The sequence below is a fragment of the Toxorhynchites rutilus genome, chromosome 1 (genome assembly GCF_029784135.1).
Source record: "Toxorhynchites rutilus septentrionalis strain SRP chromosome 1, ASM2978413v1, whole genome shotgun sequence".
Taxonomy (NCBI): domain Eukaryota; kingdom Metazoa; phylum Arthropoda; class Insecta; order Diptera; family Culicidae; genus Toxorhynchites; species Toxorhynchites rutilus.
In genome coordinates this window covers 127,194,355-127,216,463 of record NC_073744.1, presented here as the reverse complement: position 1 = coordinate 127,216,463, position 22,109 = coordinate 127,194,355, and the positions used below count along the sequence as shown (strand labels likewise).

At 39.3% G+C, this 22,109-nt stretch overlaps 1 protein-coding gene across 1 annotated transcript in view; it reads left to right on the top strand.

Annotated features, from left to right (window-relative positions):
- LOC129762685 (transcription factor SPT20 homolog) overlaps positions 1 to 22,109 on the top strand; it is a 112,573-nt gene that overhangs the window by 41,700 nt on the left and 48,764 nt on the right. The window lies entirely within an intron of this gene.

The following is a 22,109-nucleotide window of genomic DNA, read 5'->3' as shown; positions in this document are numbered from 1 at the left end:
AAACGTTTGTGCGATAAAAACTAAAGCGCTCGATGTGGCATGGTTCATTACATAGCGTAAATGCATATATTTAATTTTTTTGCTCGTGAAGCTGTCAGCTGGCTGTTTACGACAGAAAATGTTACAAACCAGTAAAGAACATGGTTTGAACAACGCTGCGAAACTGGACGATTTCCGAACAGAAAACATTAGTAAAAGATGACACAAAAGATAACGCATGGAGCAATGAACATCACATAAGAAAGAGGGGTTATATAGGGTGCCTCAACAAGAGAGTAAAAGTTTATAGATTAAATAATAAGGATTCCTTCTGAGAAGATAAACGCTCTTGTTGATGGTTCATCAATTAACAATGTTTTTTACATTAATTGCATCCTAAAACCTCCATATACCTAATTTGGTTTCACTGGCTTGATTAATTCTCGAGTAATGTAGAATTTTGTGTTTCACTTGTATGACAGCTTTTCTTCAGAAGTGTTAAAATATCGAAATTCTCTATGTGGTATACCTATCTCTACGGATATGCGTCAATTTGACACAATCGTATAGACACAATTTTGTGTCAATAGCTCACACATATACACATGATACATTTCATGAAAGTGGTAAAAAGTTATGAGATAAAAAGACTTTTGCGATGTTTTGATCTTTTTTTCAATCTTGGGGATGACGATTTACTTAGGGGAGCCGCGGGTAAGACGGACAGTGGGGGTATAATGGACAGGTGGTTGATTTGTATAGTAGCATTATGAATTTCAAATTTCTGTTGATGGGAACCCCTTCTACATGCTATTTTATAATATTTAAACCATCCTATGACAATGAATACTGATCAAAAGTGGAATAGAGCAACAAAAACCGAAAATCGAACATGATTCCGCGTGTGGATGTAACTTTTGCGGCTTCGATATTAAGCATTTTGTGTGGGTTAATTGCAAAATTGAATTCACTGATGGTTATATTCCAGTTTGTGAGTTGACAGAGAAGCGATATTGGGTATGTACGGAAAAGTAAATTCATTCGTAAGTGGTTAATTTAAATTATTGAAATAATTGCAAAGGGGGGGGGGGGTGAAATGGACAGTCACATCCATAATCACATCCAATGCATGATATCCATATACCCCCCCCCCTACATGTCCATTATACCCGCACCGATAAAAATGTTCTACTTTTCGGCTTGCTTTATTTTCAGTAAAAAAACATGGAGAAACACATTTTTATAAATCATTTGGCCAGTTATTTCGAAAACCACTATATTGAACTGTAAGAAACTGCTTTTAAATTTTTGAAAACATGAGTTTCCAAAGATACAATTGAAGTTTTCCTTAACATGTCCGTCTTACCCCCATCTCCTCTACCTAAAATAACTGGGAAGTTCGAAACTACACCGTCAAGGTGTCAAGGTCACCGTCAAGTGCGTATTCGTTTTTGTGAAAAAGTTCAAGAGCTTTTTTTAAAAAATCGATTAGTTCGAAAATTGCTTGTGGGGCTGTGTGGATGTGGGCAAAAGTTCGCACCAGCATTTTGCTCTCAAAAAGTCACAGGAGGGTTATGTTCGAGACACGACCGCATAGTTGACGTAGGATTCCGTTAGGCTATCTGTTGATTTTGGATATGTTTGAAGAATTACATCGTTAAACTCTTTGATAATGAGTTGGTGGCTCTGAAAAGGGCTGTTTTGTTTGGTTGTTGGGTATTGTTTGGTCGCTTCACCAGTTTTACCGAGTGATGATGACAGAAGGATGGTAAACAGTCGTTTAATGGTGCGTATCAGATAGAAGATGCCGAAGTGGAATTAGATATGATGAAAACCTCCCCTAGACGAGATGCTTTCTGTGTTATGTATGGATGAAATAAAGAAAAAAAACTCACCAATGTAATGTAACATGGTACTGATTTCGACTTCTGGAAGCCCCTCGTTTCATTATTTTGAAATTCAGATCCAACACAATCTCATCTGTGTGGAGGTTAAAGGTGATCGCCCGAGAATGTTTGAATATGAGACCATTATATGTTCGTCCATTTCAACTTGGACCGTGGACCGAGGCAGGAGTGGTGATAGTTTTTTTAAACCGCGAGAAAAGTTGAAGTTTCTGTGTGTGCTTTTCTGTGAACGTCTTAGGAAGTGCCGCTTCTGATCCCACGGAGCAACGTTGAAACTGGCCGATCATCCAATCAAGGCTCATCGTTCTCGCACCCTTAGAGAAACGCGCTGCGCACCAAAACGTTTACAATCGCGGCAAGGCGCACCGGAAAAGGCTGTTCATCACCCGCCTATACTGGAACAGAAGCAGCCGCCGCATCGATCACGTAAATCCATGGTCGTGAGTACGAAACTTCTTTGTCCAATAACAAACATGCGCATGTAGGATAAATGAACAAGATTGACACACAATTAACAAAAGCCACATAACAAAAGCAACACAACACAGCACTATGTCGTTGGAGAGCACATGCCCATCGGTATAGAGCCACCCATAAGCAGTATGAACAAATAGATCAGATTGCAAACGTGCCGTAGTTTAAGGTTGCACCCATGGGTCGAGGGTTCGAAACCCGATATTATAGAAGTAAATAAAATGTATGTTTAGAATTAAATATATGGATTCATTAAACGTTCTGTTTATCCTTGGTTTTTATTAATGACAATTGAAATAAATCGTTTCATATATCAAGTAATTTTGAACACAACTGCTACCATATACAATTTCACACTTACACTTGTTCTAAATTTTGACGTGGGACTACCTCTAACCGGAATATATGGGGGGTAAAATGAAAACCTAAACACAGAACATGCAGGAAAAAATGAAAGATTCCGAATGCTTATAACTCGAACATGTCTTACTGGATCGAAAAGATGTTTGCATCAATTGATAGGAAATATTTCTACGCATCAATCGCGATTAATAAAATATTATTTTACATTAGATAAACAATTGAATAACTGTAAAATGTTGAGCGTTATCTAAACGCCCTTACTGCCTCGTTTTGATTGGCCCGATTGACGGTTTCCCCAACACAGCCATCAAAGCCAAGCAGCCTTGGGGAAAACGGCATTGCAAATTCATACGAAGTATGGGGATTTTGTTTTCACCGAAATGTGTTCCCTAACACAGACTTCAGAACCAAGCAGCGTTGAAGAAATCGGCATTGCAAATACATGAAAGTCAGGGTATTTTCGTTCCGACTGAAATGTGTTTCCCTAACACAGACTTCAAAACCAAGGTATCTGGGGAAATCGGCTTTGCAAATAAATTCAAACTGCGAGTACTTTTGTACTCGCTTGCCTTTGTGCAGACTAGAATATGTTTCCTTAACACGGTCTTCTAAACTTAGGAACCTGGGAAAATCGTGCAGACACTAGAGGAGAATGAACTTTCAAGTTTAAAGCCTCTATAGTATAAAAAGTAGAAGTTGAAGTTGTTGATTCATGCAAGCTGGGGGTACTACTGCACCCGCATGTTTTTTTTGCACACCGAAAAGTGTTTTTCTAACGCGGATTACAAAAGTGGGTACGAACACAACGCTTTGGCTCGGTTATTCAAGATTGCATTGAAGGATATGCCCTAATATCCTCTGCTCATTGAAATTAATACGCGTATAATTTGATGATCAGACAAAATGTTGATAACCATTTGCTGCGATAACGCCTTTGATTAAACAATATGTGTTCGAAGTTCATCAAATCAAGCAAATTCGGGGTTCGAGAAGTACGCACACTTGAGAGATGCAAACTTGAGTGTAATGAGGGAAATGTAAAATAAAAGACGGGTGGGTAATGTCGGGGACATAACCGGAGTGACGTAGGACTATACAAAGGAGACAGCTTTTGTTAAATATGTATTTTAAATATATTGTTTTATTTTCTTCTCCTACGTGAAAACCTACCTATCTACCTGAAAAATGGATTAGTTTACTGTTTTCTCTATATGTTGATGATTCTGAAAAGAACCTTTGGTGTGGTGTTTTTGTTATCACTCGATATTCCCATCTTGTTCGGTTAAACCTTCCTGTTTAGCTATTGCGTTTGCCACTCGCCACAGCTTTCCCAGTTGGAAAATTTCTTCCCATCTTGTGACATGTTGTTCAGTAAATTACATTTAATGCGACGTGCCGGAGAAACACTTTGCCACTCACTGAAACTAATTGTTGCCTTGATGAGCGCCGAACCGAAGCTGCTCTGTTCTTGATGCGGGTTTTCTGATTGTCGTGAGCAGTTATGCAAGCCAACTCGAGCACTCCGACGGCCGAAACTCTATAATCGCTGTTAGGTATACTGGTGCTCCGGCGCCAATCCGTTCGGCCTATTTACCCTTGCGGAGCAATCAGTGAATGCGACCAACAAGGAACTGGAAACCTGCACGGTTCGAGTGAGACTTTGCCTTTCCCTTAACTTGTCCTCCTTTGTTACGTCCACGATGCCGATGCCGTACAACCACACGGGTTTACGGTTTGAAAGAAAATAAGATATTTTTTTGGGGTCCGTGTGTTTTATACTCTAGCGGTACACACTCACAGGATAGAGACAAATCGGCAGACTCAGCCAGAGGGGCGAGTCCAACGAGACGAACGAATGAGCGTTAAAAGGGAGCGATGGCAAAAAAATACATTCATTACGATTTGTTCGCTCGTTGGATTCACATGCAGGCTAAAAAGGGTCCTTTTCAGGATCACAAAATTATCTTCAATCTAAAGAGTTTATTGTTTTGTTATCACTCGATATCCCCATCTTGTTCGGCTAAACCTTGCTGTTTAGCGATTGCATTTGCCACTCGCCACAGCTTTCACAGTTGGAAAATTTCTTCCCATCCAGCTTGTGACATATTTTACAGTAAATTACATTCAATGGCACGTCGCATTACCACCACTCAGTATCGGATTGGAGGTAATTTTAACCTGTAATTGAACATTTGCGATGACAGTGGTACAGTGTCGACCTTCAATGTGGGGTCATAATTTGGACCCCGAACTCTATGTTTACAAAAATGTCCGACTAAATATGTCGCATTACAGGTCCGTCCAATTAGCTAAATGTCGAGATAAGTGTAAATTACTGTACTTTCAATCTAGAAGCAATTTAAGAATTGGTGAAAATCAATAAGCTCAGAACAACTGCCAAATTCACATACTCATCATATCCTGGCAAACAAATTATGAAAAAATCAATTTGTGTTTTATTATTATTTTGGATATTGTTTTAGAAAGTATTGAACTGTATTTCCTAAACTCTTTTTTGGAAGGTTTAATGGCCCTGAAAAGCGCCTTGTTTTATGGAATGGTTCCAATTTAGAAAACTTAGTACTCGTGGTTTTGAAAAAAAAACCATTTCGAACGCCCTCGATGCCGCCTTGTTCTGGATTTGCCACCAAAGCAGTGTGTATAAAGAACAAACTTTTTTCTTCTGCTACCTGATGCCGTTTTGCGATTGCGTTGCCACTCGCCACTCGCTGCAACTGCCTGTTGTCTTGATGTCCACAGAACCGAATGTGTTCTGTTCCGAATGCGGGTTTTCTAATCGTCGCGAGCAGCTTTACCAGCTAACTCGATCACTTCGGCGGCCGAAACTATATAACGCCGGCTAGGTGGACTGGTGCACTGGTACTAACGCGCTCGGCCTGGCTACCCTTGCGGGGAACTCCAGATCAACACGGTTCGAGCGGGATTTTGCCTTTCCCTTCACTTTTCCTCCTTTACCATGTCCAGACATGGCTGCTTGGGTTGGTTTGTTGATGTGTTGTGATGCGAACCGATGTAGTGTACGGTTTGAATGAGAATGATCGTTACGGCAGCGGAGCGGGGATTTTTAAGCTGACTGGCTCGAGAATTACGCATGTGTGAGACGGCGACCAATGATCCGTTCATTTTTTTTCTTTTTCCTTTCCAATCGTGCTTCATTCTATTTCGCTGCTGCTCTGGTTTCCCGTTTTGGTCGGTACGATTTGAGGAGCACGAAATGGACCAATCAAAAATGGACACATTGTGCATTTTGACAATGCTTGATATTTCACAATTATTCAATTATTTATCTCAAGAAAAATGAAATGTTATTCGTTATGATAGATGCGTAGATATATTTCCTATCAATTGATGCAAAAACCTTTGCGATCTAATGAGAAATGCTCGGTTTATAAGCGTTCCAAATCTTGCATTTTTTCCTACTTGTTCAGTGCCTAGATTTCCATTTCACCCCCTATATCTTCCGGTTAGACGTAGTCCTACGTCAAAATAATCGTTTTATAATTCTTCCGTTCACATATTTTGTCGTAGGCATCATACAAACGTAAAAGGATTTACTTGTAGCGAATCACAATGCATGAATTGACATAACATGGTATTTATTAAATATTTCTACTTACAAAGCAAATACATTGAATTCAACCAAAATCAGAAATTGTTCCATTCAATCAAGAATTTAATCAATACAAACAAATGATTGCTAAGCTAAAAAGACCCACTTCAACCTTGCGGTTATATCATAGATATAACCTACCCAATTTTTTTAACAATACACGATCGGTCATTGATATAAAATTTCACCAAGCAACCAACAATAAATTTCCAAATTTAAATTCGGCTGAAAAGTTCATAAGGTTGACGTCTAGATGACGTCTCTTGCAAAAATCTACTTGACTATCACAAAGCACCATCTTTCAATGGATACTTGTCAAAATTTGACAGATTTGAGAGTGAAGCAACTTTTGACGTAGGACTACGTCTTTCATTTCTATACCGGGGTGTAAAATCAAAGTTTCGAAAACGAAAGCGTTACGCCGGAGACCGAGATTTTGAGTGTTAATAGCTCCTAAGCAACTGAACGAAATGGTATGATAAACATTTCATTCGAAAGATAAAATGTCTACGCGTTCTACACTTGTTACTTTCTGATCCAAAAACTTGTTTCAATAGTCTTAAATTTGCTTTCAAAATAGGCTATTGAAATCACCAATCGGTATATAAGTGAGCGCCGCTCGGAAATCCACTCAGTTCTAATTGAACAGCGATTGGAGCATGTTGTCGCTGTTGTGGTGAAGCTCTTCATTTATCATGAAAGCGCGGATGAACGGTGTCACCAAGAGCCTGTTTGTGCACCTTAGGCCAGAAGGGAATCCATCAGGAGGAGAGTGATGCTACAAACGGTTCCCCGGGAAGATCTCGAAGCAGCCGCTACACACACACACACACACATACACGCACGGAATTCTTTCCGTTTGGATCGAGAAAGATCCGGAAAATAATCTGCCAGTTCCTCTAGGAATTTAAAAATACATTCATGTGAAAGAGTTTATTTGAATGTTTTCTATCCATGTAACACTGTGACCAAATATGTTTCAATCAAGTGCTATTAACAGATGGTTATCGAGTTAGCATTAACCACTGGTGGGCTTCCAGTATCGAGGAAAATGTGGAAATATCTAATCGTTACTGAAAATAATCTGCCAGTTCCTCTGGGAATTTAAAATTACATTCATATGAAAGAGTTTATTTTAATGTTTTCTATCCATGTGGCACTGTGACCAAATACATTAGGTTTTGTGATTTTTCAATCAATCGCAATCAACAGGATAGCTTCTGAAGATTATTCTTCCCCATCAGTAGGATATTTCCGTATCCAATATTGGATGCATAAAACCTTGTGCCTCCAACGTAACGCTCTCGTTTTCGAAGTTCTCCAAATATTCATTCATTCAGAATGAATTCAGATTCAACTTCATACAAATGATCCCTAAATCAACGATAATCCTACGTCACCCTTGCGGTTATACCATAGATATAACCCACTTCCTGTTTTGTTATTGTGAAAAAAATGGAAAAATTCGAATTTCGTGTATTGATAAAGCATTACTTTTTGATGGAAAAAATACAGTGCAAACCAAAGATTGGCTTGACAAACGTTATCTGGACTCTGCTCCATTGCAACTGTGGAATATCTTCTGTAGGAGCATTGTACCACTGCGACCATTAGTTTGATCTATTGTAGTGAACTGTGGAATATCACCGGAATTACTGAAAATTCCGAATTACCGAAACTAAGGCATATTTTGAGAAAGAGTCGAAAGAGTACTGTAAAGGTTGCCAGATCGCTAGTTGTGAAAAGTTGCAAGATCGCTATAATCGCTTTATCGCTCTCGAAGGCAATTATGTTGAATAATAAAACTGAATTTTGCAAACAAAATTGTTACCTTATAAACTTTTCAACCGACTTGTTAGGATTAATCGTATCGCTCACCTTACTTGCAAAATAAAAATGCCCCCGACTTGCTTATACTCGCAATGCCGATTTCCCCCGGGTTTGGTGTCTCTGTTAGGGAACACATTTCGATGGGAACAACAGTTCCCCCTACTTTCATGTATTTACAATGCCGATTTTCCCCAGTCAGCTTGGTTTTGAAGTCTCTGTTAGGGACCTGCCGCATGTGTCGTCAATTTCGACCAATCAGAAGTGGGTATTTCCGTTAGGATAGGGGTTGAGATTTTTCAATTGTTTGATAGTTAGTTTCATGACATATATTATTTTCTTCAATATAAAACAATGTTATGGAGTGCCGAAATGGATTGACGCAAAAATTTCATCAATCTATCATGAAATGACTGAGCAATAATCGTTTGAAATTGGACGATTTTCACGATGTGCTTGATTTTTGATTTTTAATTTGTACCTCAATATGTTCCCGAAAGACAAAAATCATAAAATGTTTTCAACCATATTTTGAACGGGATCCATAACAAGAAAACTGATTTGAAGAAATGCCCTCCAGAAAATGCTATCGGGCCGACAAAGATTTCGGGAGGGAGTCTCGAAGCGTCGGATTGCGGTGGACCTCGGTATTTCTGAATCAGCTCTGAGGAAGAGGCTCATATCAGTAAGTGATCTATGTTTTGAATCTTCTTTTATTGACATTTCTACTTCTGCTGGGATGTGCCAGCGAGCACCTAGAGCGGTTCAGACCAGTCAACAATCTGAGGATCTGGCGAACCATTGCAGAGCACTGGACAAAGCTTTCTAGGGTATGACTCTCAAAGATTTGAGGCACCTGTCGTTTGGTTTTGCGGAAGCCACAACCTCCAGAACGAATTCAACAAAGTTGCAAAACTGGCAGGAAAGGATTGGGCTTCCTAGCTTCATAAGGAGCCATCGTCTGTCTCTTCGAACCCCAAAACAGCGCAACGAAGCAACAGCGCTCCAAGGCAAAGCGTCGGAATCCTCAAAACCAAAATCCAAGATGAGGAAGAAAAATAAACAATTGCTTCAAAATAATTCAAAATGAATTTCAAATGAAAACTGTTTTTATTTTCACCATGCATTCAATTCAATAACGGTTAAGTTTCGTTTATGTTTATGTTTTCACAATGAACTTCAAATAGATATTGTTATTTTTTCAACAATGAGTTTCAAATAAATCAGGTAACTATGTATTTATTAACTTGATCTATAAAAATACAAATGATTTGGTGTCCGTTCCTCACGATTTAACTCAATAAAGGAGCAATGGATTTGAACATTCAGTATCAGGATTGATGCGTCTCAGTCTACATCAGGTTTATGTAAAAAAATATATACCGCGAGTATAGATAACGTACATAAAAATAATTTCTGTGAAAACTTGAGTGTTCGAAATGATTCATATCAATATATCAATTGTGGGTGGGGCGAAGTTCAACGGGTCAGCTAGTTTGTTAACAAAAACGAATTCTGTTTCAAATGTTGGACATTTTCAAATATCTTATAATGTCAGTCTCCTCCCTCCCAAAAATTCCCACGTGGTATGTTGGACCATAACACCCACTCATATCCACCCATAAAACATCATACAACACCCCCCTCTTACCCACTAGATGGTGCCTACACACTCTAGTAATGATGCTTCTCCCGCTTCTGATGATGAAGTATTTATTTTTGTTACAAGTTACCTCAGAAGTACAATTCAATAAGTGCGCACTTTTGCCCCCACTACGACGAACGTATTTTCCTTCACCAGACATTTCAGCAGTGATTTATTTCGCTATTTAATTCACTGAGAATCTGCAATGATACATCAAAACGATGCGAATTAACTCATTTCATCTTATTCTAGAGCGTGATTTGTAAATCCGCTTCTCTGGTAGCACATAGTTGAAGCAAAAACAAAAAAATAAACTTTCGGATATGTAGTAATTTTTCATATTTGTCTGTTCTGCTCAGCACGATTTTGTCAACCTGCTCGACGATGTTTTTCGACACGCTTAACACGGCACTTTTTATCTGCTCTGCGCTGTCTTTCGACCCGCCTGACTTGTTTTCCTTTCGTCTCGGCGCGTTGTATCAAACCGCACAGCGCGATTCTTTGATCCGCTCACCATGATTTTCACAAACTATGCTTCGCGCGGTCTATTCGACCCGCTATATGCGATAGTTATACTCGATTGCCTTGTTTCGTTCTAATCAACGCGGTTAGCTCAACCCGCTTAGCGCGATTCTTTGATTCGCTCACGGAAATATCTATTTACAAAAGCCATACTAAGGGTGCTCATACACTGTTTGACCGAAGCCAAATATTTGACTCTTTTTGACAGATAAAATTTGGTCAACGTGTACTGATCAAATATATTGTACACAAAACACGACAAGCAAATATTCAATTATTGGATGCCTAAAATATTTTTTCAGTCTGTTCTTCGAACCTGTCGGTACATTGTTAGGTTACCTTGAATACTTCAGTTGATTTTTTTCCATGTTCGGTGTTTGATATTGTTTACTACTGTTGAAAATTGAAGAGTGGCAAACAAAATAGTGTTTGTACAAATATCAAATCAACCTTTCTCTGTCAAAAAATATCAAATATTTGACCTCCGGGCAAACAGTGTACGGCCACCTTAATCGCTCTATTCCACTTTGCGTTAGTTCTTGCTGTAAACCTAAACTCACTTTAAGCACCATATATTTTTTCGCAAACTAAAAGATTCTTCTACATGCAGTTGAATATGATCCCTTTTCCCAACCTAGTATAGATATTTGATTTTGGCTCGACAATTACGTTGCAGTAAAAGGAAAGAAGAGAAAATAACCTGCAACTCCTGGCAGGATCGCCATTGTGCAGTTCCGATTTATTGTTGGGAAAAGGGATCGTAAAACCTGGTTGTTCCACATGTCTTACCTGCTTGGCGGTCGAAGAGTCAAAGAGGAAGAAATAACGTGGGTCGCTACGATAAGCATCGAGAAGTGGGCATCGATGTTGACGGCCAATGCGTAGGGTTGCCGTCTAAAGTCAGCACATGTCACAATGCCTCGAGGACTAAAGTCCGTGCCACACAATTTTAAACAAACTGCTGTCAAAATATTCAGTGCATCTAGATATTTAATGACTCAATCTTTATATTTGCAGGACCCGCTGCTTTGACGGTTTTTTGATTTAATGCATAGAATTTGGAATATGCAAATTTTATTCTTACACATATAACAATCAGACAGAAAAGTGACACCATTAAATTTTGACTTCGACGTTTCTGGAGAATTGAGATAGATGAAGCAGAAGATTAGGATCACGGTTACCTAAAATATCCTGGACAGGGACTCTAGTTTGTCTACCCTTTGACCTAAGTGATCTGGGTAGTTGAGAGCGGACAGCATGAAGTATGTTCACATAAATTGTTCCATGCAAGTCCAATGCGATAAAGATGCGTGATTATGTTGTACTACGAGGGTCGTTTGAAAAGTCCGTGCAAAAATAAAAACTTCCTTATTTTTTAGGGTAAACATCTTTTATTTCTCAGTCTCCTTTTAGGTTTATATACTTCGTTCAACGCTGCTGTATTTTATTGGTTTCTTCCGAATTGGATATGTTCAAGTCTGAAAAATATTCATTTATTCCTACAATCACCTCATCGTTTGAATGACATATTTTTTCCATCAGATATTTCTTCAAATTGAAAACAAAAATACAAAAAATTATAGGAGGTTGTGTCCAAGATACGACCGCATTGTTGACGTAGAACTACGCTGTTATTTTATATAAGTCGCTTGTTTATACCTTCGGATATTATTCTATAATGCTGTGAAATTTTACAAACAACTGCTTAGTAGAATAATCTCTGAAATGATTTTTTCATTGTAGAATCAGTTGACGATAATTGATTGATGATTCTTTCTTGCCCTCGCAAAACAATCATATGTCGCAATTTATTTCATGTCAATGCATTGAAAACCTCGAAGGCTATTCCGGTGGCCTTTTTCGAAATTGACATAGACTCGGCTACAGTCGATTATATACATGTTGCATCAGAACCATTATTCCATATCTCATAACTACATCAATATATCTTTGGCACCGCATGTAAACAACAACAATGACAACACTTGCAAGTATCAAATATCATGCTACATGTTATTTAGTATTGTCTCAAAGGAATCGCACCTCTAGATATCGTTCGTACAAACTAAGCATAAACCAAGCGCCAAACAAGCGTTCACCATAGCATGCATACAGAGCCATACATTGGTGGCTTGAAACTACTAGCAATATAAACATTTCTCATCATTTTGCGCTATTCTCAAAAGAAACGCTTCTGTTAATATTACTGGCCTCGAAAAGAGTTGCATTACTTTCTCATGCTCGAGAGAAGCGCAGCTGTCACCCTTAGTGGAGGAAGTTTTGCTACTGTTAAGCGAAACCTTATCACATACAAAATTCCAGAACATTTACTTTCTTGATGACTAAACAAGAGAAATAAACTCTTTTTGTTAATAACAACCTCGAAAACAGTAGCAATGCTTCATTATGATCAATATTAGCGCAAATGCAGTCCTAGTTGAAGGCAGTTTTGCGACTGGCATGCGAACCCAAATAACTTGTAACATTCCAAGTAAGACATTCAAGATGCTTGGTATTCCCAAATAATTTTTTGGTGCACAACCTTAACATCTGCTTCGCCATAACGTCAGTTTAATGCATTGATGCATTCTCAAAGGCACCAACGAAGTCCTTATGAAGACGGAAAATAAACAATGTTAACTGCTTGGAAAAAGACTGAATTATGCCACACAGCTTGTACTCTGCTGTAACACCCATCGATGCGAATTCGCTGATGAGTTTGTCAAGAGCGACCGCCTTCACCACCAGCGGGGGGAGCTTGATTTTGGTTGCTGCCTGGGCGTTTACATTTTCGACCGACGCGCCAAAATCGCCTACTTCGCTGTTGTTCGGTGCGGTGCCACATTTGCGAAGGCTCGGTTCAGTGCGAGCGCTTTTCACTGCACCAACACCGCGTACATCATTAGATGACGCTTACCTCGAAATTTTATTGCCCCTGGCAATGCGTTCGTTTTCTGCAGGGCTCGAGCCTGCCTTCCTCTTCTTCTTGCTCATCGCACACTACGCGAAGCGTCAAATTTATGATGCGGAAAGAAGAACACACGATACAAATAACGCGAAAAACGAACCGAAAAATCAAACGACGATTTCCTAGTTGGATTACCACTGATGGGGTCCAATCTTAGATCGGAGCGCAGCGAAAGCAAAGTGAACTGGATTACTCAACAGTCCGATGCCGAATGAAAGTTTGCCTCAGTGAGATCCACTGTTTATACTCTAGGCACGTATTCCCCTTCATTCTTCTTCTTTTCCTTTTTTCACGGAGACTTTAAATCCTACGATTTCCCCTCCGTTGGTCGTCGATAAGTTGCTCGTTATTGATATCTCTGTTCGGGAAAGCACTCAAATGGACAGAACAAATGTATGGGAAAATAGAAACACTTAAAGTTTTCATGAATTTTAACCATTTACTAACCAGGGGATTCTATTGTATGGCATATTAAACAAATCTTACGGAATTTCCGATTCGTTTAGTATGTATATCGCCAAAATCCGTTCGCGGCAAAAATAGTTATTAACGCTAACTTTATTTCATAAAAACGTGACCTGTTTTCTGATTTGACACCCTTAATGAAAGACGTAGTTCTACGTCAAAACCCACTCCACCTTCTCGATTCAAATAAATGCCGAACACAAAAAAACACACCTTGTTTCAATAGCCTTAATAATGCTTTCAAAACAGGCTAATGAAATCACACCAATCGGTATAAAAACAAATGCCGCCTGAAACTCCACTCAGTTATGATTGCGCAACGATTGAGGTACGATCTCTGGAATGAATGGATGTTTCCCTAACACAAATTTCAAAACCATGGAGCCTGTGGAAATCGGCATTGCAAAATAGATACAAGCTGCTTGTACTTTTGTACTCGCTTGCGTTTTTGCAAATCGGAATGTTTTCCTAACACAGACGTCAGAACCATGGAGTGTGGGGAAATTGGCATTGCAAATATGATGCAAGCTGTGGGTACTTTCATTGGTAATTATCTTATATTATATTGGTGAGTTTTGACGTAGGACTACGTCTTTCATTTCTATACCGGGGTGTAAAATCAAAGTTTCGAAAACGAAAGCGTTACGCCGGAGACCGAGATTTTGAGCGTTAATAGCTCCTAAACAACTGAACGAAATGGTATGATAAACACTTCATTCGAAAGATAAAATGTCTACGCGTTATATACTTGTTACTTTTTGATCCAAAAACTTGTTTCAATAGTCTTAAAATTGCTTTCAAAACAGGCTATTGAAATCACCAATCGGTATATAAGCGAGCGGCGCTCGGAAATCCACTCAGTTCTAATTGAACAGCGATTGGAGCATGTTGTCGCTGTTGCGGTGAAGCTCTTTATTTATCATGAAAGCGCGGATGAACGGTGTCACCAAGAGCCTGTTTGTGCACCTTAGGCCAGAAGGGAATCTATCAGGAGGAGAGTGATGCCACAAACGGTTCCCTGGGAAGACATCGCTACACACACATACACGCGCGGCTATTAACAGGTGGTTATCGAGTTGGCATTAACCACTGGTGGGCTTCCAGTATCGAGGAAAATGTGGAAATATCTAAGCGTTACTGAAAATAATCTGCCAGTTCCTTTGGGAATTTTCAAAATATATTCATGTGAAAGAGTTTAATTGAATGTTTTCTATCCATGTAACACTGTGACCAAATACATTTGGTTTTGTGGTTTTTCAATCAATCGCAATTAACAGGATAGCTTCAGAAGATTATTCTTCCCCATCAGTAGGATATTTCCGTATCCAATATTGTATGCGCCCGCAATCGATTATTGCTCAGTCGCCGAAAGTTCCGAGCTCAGAGAGTTCATTCCCCTCTAGTTTGCCTTCCAAATTGCCATCGTAAACCACACCTTCTCTCGATTCAATCACACACAAAAAGCATACTTAAGCGATATTCTGGTGGTGAGACACATTCATTTTTCGTGAGGACATCGACAAGACAACATCGTTGCCTAACGTGCTGGAGGAGGTGGACGGCGAAGGATCGACACATACACGCGCAGAACTCTTTCCGTTAGGATGCCATTCAGCATCGAGAAAGTTCCGGAAAGATCTAATCATTGCTGGAAAATAATCTGCCAGTTCCTTTGGGAATTTTCAAAATATGTTCATGTGAAAGAGTTTAATTGAATGTTTTCTATCCATGTTACACTGTGACCAAATATGTTTCAATCAAGTGCTATTAACAGGTGGTTATCGAGTTGGCATTAACCACTGGTGGGCTTCCAGTATCGAGGAAAATGTGGAAATATCTAATCGTTACTGAAAATAATCTGCCAGTTCCTCTGGGAATTTTCAAAATATATTCATGTGAAAGAGTTTATTTGAATGTTTTCTTTCCATGTAACACTGTGATCAAATACATTTGGTTTTGTGGTTTTTCAATCAATCGCAATTAACAGGATAGCTTCAGAAGATTATTCTTCCCCATCAGTAGGATATTTCCGTATCCAATATTGTATGCGCCCGCAATCGATTATTGCTCAGTCGCCGAAAGTTCCGAGCTCAGAGAGTTCATTCCCCTCTAGTTTTCCTTCCAAATTGCCATCGTAAACCACACCTTCTCTCGATTCAATCACACACAAAAAGCATACTTAAGCGATATTCTGGTGGTGAGACACATTCATTTTTCGTGAGGACATCGACAAGACAACATCGTTGCCTAACGTGCTGGAGGAGGTGGACGGCGAAGGATCGACACATACACGCGCCGAACTCTTTCCGTTAGGATGCCATTCAGCATCGAGAAAGTTCCGGAAAAATCTAATCATTGCTGGAAAGTAATCTGCCTGTTCCTCTGGGAATTTTAAAATATATTCATGTGAAAGAGATTATTTGAATGTTTTCTATCCATGTAACACTGCGACCAAATATTTTTCAATCAAGTGCTATTAACAGGTGGTTATCGAGTTGGTATTAACCACTGGTGGGCTTCCAGTATCGAGGAAAATGTGGAAATAACTAATCGTTACTGAAAATAATCTGCCAGTTCCTCTGGGAATTTTCAAAATATATTCATGTGAAAGAGTTTAATTGAATGTTTTCTATCCATAAAATATCCATATAATACATTTGAGTTTGTGATTTGTCAATCAAGTACAGTTAGCAGGTTAGCTTCTGAAGATTATTCTTCAGAACAAGGTTTTTCGTATCCTATATTGGATGCATAAAACCTTGTGCCTCCAACGTAACGCTCTCGTTTTCGAAGTCTCCCAAATATTCATTTATTCATTCATTCAGAATGGATTTAGATTCAACTTCAAACAAATGATCTCTAAATCAACGATAGTCCTACGTCACCCTTGAGGTTATACCATAGATATAACCCACTTCCTGTTTTTTTTATTTATTTCATCCATACATAACACAGGAGGCATCTCATCTAGGATCACAGAGGGTGGATTTCATCATATCTCATTCCACTTCGGCATCTTTTATCTGATACGCACCATCCAACGACTGTTTACCATCTTTCTGTTAGAATCATTCGGTAAACACTGGTGGAGTGAAGAAAAAGCCCAACAACAACCTTTTCAGGGCCACCATGAAATAGTTGACGTAGGATTCCGTTAGGCTATCTATTGATTTTGGATATGTTTGATGTATTACATCGTTAAACTCATTGATAATGATTTGGTGGCCCTGAAAAGGTTGTTGTTGGGCTTTTTCTTCACTCCACCAGTGTTTATCGAATGATTCTAACAGAAAGATGGTAAACAGTCGTTGGATGGTGCGTATCAGATAAAAGATGCCGAAGTGGAATGAGATATGATGAAATCCACCCTCTGTGATCCTAGATTAGATGCCTCCTGTGTTATGTATGGATGAAATAAATAAAAAAAACTCACCAATATAATATAAGATAATTACCAATAAAAGTACCCGCAGCTTGCATCATATTTGCAATGCCAATTTCCCCACACTCCATGGTTCTGACGTCTGTGTTAGGAAAACATTCCAGTCGTGTCTCGGACACTACCCTCCTGAGACTTTTTTTTACTCTGCGGTTATTGATACGATGTGTTTTATTCAGAATTTCTTCCGGACGGCCAAACGGAAAATAACGAGTATTACATTGGGGTTATGAGGCATTTGAAAAAAGAAATTCGTCCCGATTTGTGGAAGGATAACTCTAGAATTTTGCACCACGATGATGCACCAGCTCAATGTGTCAATGTCAATGTCGATCGATCGATGTGAGCGAATTTTTGACCAAAAATGGCACGAAAGTGATTGAACAAGCACCGTACTCTCCAGATATGGCCCCGCGTGACCTTTCCCTATTTCCGAAACTCAAATTACCGCTTCGTGGGACCCGTTTTGACAGCATTTAAGACATAAAACATAATAAATAAATAAATAAAAAAGACGGGTGGGTAATGTCGGGGACATAACCGGAGTGACGTAGGACAATACAAAGGGGACAGCTTTTGTTAAATATATATTTTAAATATATTGTTTTATTTTGAATACGTGAATACCTACCTATCTACCTGAAAAATGGATTAGTTTACTGTTTACTCTTTATGAATATGTTGATGGTTCTGAAAAGAACCTTTGGTGTTGTGTTTTTGTTATCACTCGATATTCCCATCTTGTTCGGTTAAACCTTCCTGTTTAGCTATTGCGTTTGCCACTCGCCACAGCTTTCACAGTTGGAAAATTTCTTCCCATCCAGCTTGTGACATGTTGTTCAGTAAATTACATTTAATGCGACGTGCCGGAGAAACACTTTGCCACTCACTGAAACTAATTGTTGCCTTAATGAGCGCCGAACCGAAGCTGCTCTGTTCTTGATGCGGGTTTTCTGATTGTCGTGAGCAGCTTTGCAAGCCAACTCGAGCACTTCGACGGCCGAAACTCTATAATCGCTGTTAGGTATACTGGTGCTCCGGCACCAATCCGTTCGGCCTAGTTACCCTTGCGGAGCAATCAGTGAATGCGACCAACAGGGAACTGGAGACCTGCACGGTTCGAGTGAGACTTTGCCTTTCCCTTAACTTGTCCTCCTTTGTTACGTCCACGATGCCGATGCCGTACAACCTCACGGGTTTACGGTTTGAAAGAAAATAAGATATTTTTTTGGGGTCCGCGTGTTTTGTACTCAAGCGGTACACACTCACAGGATAGAGACAAATCGGCAGACTCAGCCAGAGGTGCGAGTCCAACGAGACGAACGAATGAGCGTTAAAAGGGAGCGATGGCAAAAAAAATACATTCATTACGATTTGTTCGCTCGTTGGATTCACATGCAGGCTAAAAAGGGTCCTTTTCAGGATCACATAATTATCTTCAATCCAAAGAGTTTATTGTTTTGTTATCACTCGATATCCCCATCTTGTTCGGCTAAACCTCTCTGTTTAGCGATTGCATTTGCCACTCGCCACAGCTTTCACAGTTGGAAAATTTCTTCCCATCCAGCTTGTGACATATTTTACAGTAAATTACATTGAATGCGACGTGCCGAAGCGCCACTCAGTGTCGCATTGGAGGCGATTTCAACCTGTAATTGAATATTTACGATGACAGTGGTACAGTGTCGACTTTCAATGTGGGGTCATAATTTGGATCTCTATGTTTACAAAAATGTCCAACTAAATAAGTCGCATTACATGTCCGTCCAATTAGCTAAATGTCGAACTAATTGTAAATTACTGTACTTTCAATCTGGAAACAACTTAAGAATTGGTGAAAATTGAATAATCAGGAAAGTCCCCAACTATCAATAAGCTCAGAACAACTGCCAAATTCACATACTCATCAGATCCTGGCAAACAAATTATGAAAAAATCAATTTGTGTTTTATTATTATTTTGGATAATGTTTTAGAAAGCATTGAACTGTATCTCCTAAACTCTTTTTTGGAAGGTTTAATGGCCCTGAAAAGCGCCTTGTTTTATGGAATGGTTCCAATTTAGAAAACTTAGTACTCGTGGTTTTGAAAAAAAACATTTCGAACGCCCTCGATGCCGCCTTGTTCTGGATTTGCCACCAAAGCAGTTTGTATAAAGAACAAACTTTTTTCTCTTGCTACCTGATGCCGTTTTGCGATTGCGTTTGCCATCGCAACTGCCTGTTGTCTTGATGTCCACCTAACCGAATGTGTTCTGTTCCGAATGCGGGTTTTCTTATCGTCGCGAGCAGCTTTGCCAGCTAACTCGATCACTTCGGCGGCCGAAACTATATAACGCCGGCTAGGTGGACTGGTGCACTGGTACTAACGCGCTCGGCCTAGCTACCCTTGCGGGGAACTCCAGATCAACACGGTTCGAGCGGGATTTTGCCTTTCCCTTCACTTTTCCTCCTTTGCCATGTCCAGACATGGCTGCTTGGGTTGGTTTGTTGATGTGTTGTGATGCGAACCGATGTGGTGTACGGTTTGAACGAGAATGATCGTTACGGCAGCGGAGCGGGGATTTTTAAGCTGACTGGCTGGCTCGAGACTTACGCATGTGTGAGACTGCGACCAATGTTTCGTTCATTTTTTTCTTTTTCCTTTCCAATCGTGCTTCATTCTATTTCGCTGCTGCTCTGGTTGCCCGTTTTGGTCGGTACGATTTGAGGAGCACAAAATGGACCAATCAAAAATGGGCACATAGTGCATTTTGACAATGCTTGATATTTCACAATTATTCAATTATTTATCTCAAGAAAAATGAAATGTTATTCGTTATGATAGATGCGTAGATATATTTCCTATCAATTGAGGCAAAAACCTTTGCGATCTATTGAGAAATGCTCGAGTTATAAGCGTTCCAAATCTTGCATTTTTTCCTACTTGTTCAGTGCCTGGATTTCCATTTCACCCCCTATATCTTCCGGTTAGACGTAGTCCTACGTCAAAAAACAATTCATTGGAAAACGTGTACAGGGGAACATCGATGTAACGTACATTTCAATTTCAAAATCTCACGTTGAATCGAAGCATAGGACTCAACTCAGAAATATAGCTCAGATTAGTTTGCAATCCAGAACATCGTGTATTAAATATTGATGTGTTTCACATTATCATAACACTTACACTTCGTCTAAGACCCTCGTTAGTCATGATATTTTTCTAATGAACCTTCAGCATTTGTTTCACACGCTATTCTATTGGATGGATTGGTTGATGGAGTTGGGAGACAAAAACTTATAAAATATGACTCTATCATGGGCCGAAGCGCTACCGAGAACAAGAACGACTTTAAGGTTGGCTTAATAAGGCAAACCGAATGTTCGATGCTCTGAAGATGGGCATCGTCAACCGAATCCATCATCTGCAAATTGCAACAGTGCCGCTATAAGACGTTTCTCAATAGAATTAACAAGAAAATTGTACAACAGTTTTGAGCGCCAACTCGTTACCGTTTTGACACCTGCGCAAAAAAAAACTAAATTATTCAGCCGTCTGACGAGCGGTTAGCAATAATTCATTTCACGCTCACACAAGTGTGAAATAGTGAAACACTCGCACGGATTTTGTTTCTTTATTCTCCACGCCCGGAAAGTAAACAACGATTAACCAAAAAAGAAAAAGCCAAGTTAGCCGCATTTTGACGTTGATAATTCAATTCAGATTTCTTCGACAGCCGTATCACCTTGTTGCTACATTGTTCTGGGGTGGGTGGCTGCGTGAGAAACTGACAATCAAATGTGCGTAATAGCCCTAGGATAAGCAGCCCGGTGGCAGACTGCACGAAATGGCTCACAACACACAACAATTGAGTGGCAACGACGGTGGGAGCGGCGTTTATGCTAATTTTTGCCCCAGTCCTACTTTTAATTTGTAATTAAATCCTACTTAACTTTTCTTGCATATTTGGAAACACAGAAACATTTCAACCATTTTGGGTCGTTTTTTGGGAATTGTGGAGAAAGAAAAAGAAGAGAAAAGTCATATAATTTTACATGAGATGTCAATTAACTGTAATGTTCAGCTGAAAAGGTATAGCTTTGTCGATTGCCTTACTAGAACTGACAATCACAGAAATGGAAATTACTCTTCTTTGGTTAAAATTCTAAAAGCAAAGCCTGATGTTTTCGACCCAGTTTAATAATGTTACGAAATGATCAGCGCTGAACGCAGTAAACATGTTTATAAGTTTCACCATATGCAGAAATGCATTGACCGTAACCAAATCAATCGAAATAGAAGCAGACTTATTGTATCAATAAAACCGTAAAGGTGTATCGAATCGAACGATACAACTGATGGGGAAAAAGATGGAAAGATTATAAGTGTCTGAGACACCAAAAAACTTGCATGTTTATAACATGCTTATTACATTCGAAGTAAACTGTTCATTTTATCAATGATACGCTCTGTAAATATTGGGCAAGATCACAAATCGCGATGTCGAATGTTCACCATCGACGTCTGGTGGCCCTATCCATTTTGGGAGGCGAAAATTCTCTATCAGATTAACAAGCCCGAATGCAGTTTTAAATTGTTAAAGCTTTGAATAAAGATAGGTACTAGAAACTTCGTTATTTTACTATTTAAAAAAAACGTTGTATTGAAAAAAATGATCATAATGGTGGATAGTCATAATTTCTCAGTATGAGACGAGCGGACTGCACTCTGCAAAGGCCTTAGAAAGAAATTCAAATGGACAATATTGGAAAGTAGGGTTGGGTGGGGCTAGTTGGTCATTTTTGAATAAATTTGGTTATAACTTTGTAGTACGAAGTTTTGCGTTAGAATGTTGTGTACCACAATGAAGCTTACCTTTTACCCTTTCAATGAAAAATAACCAGA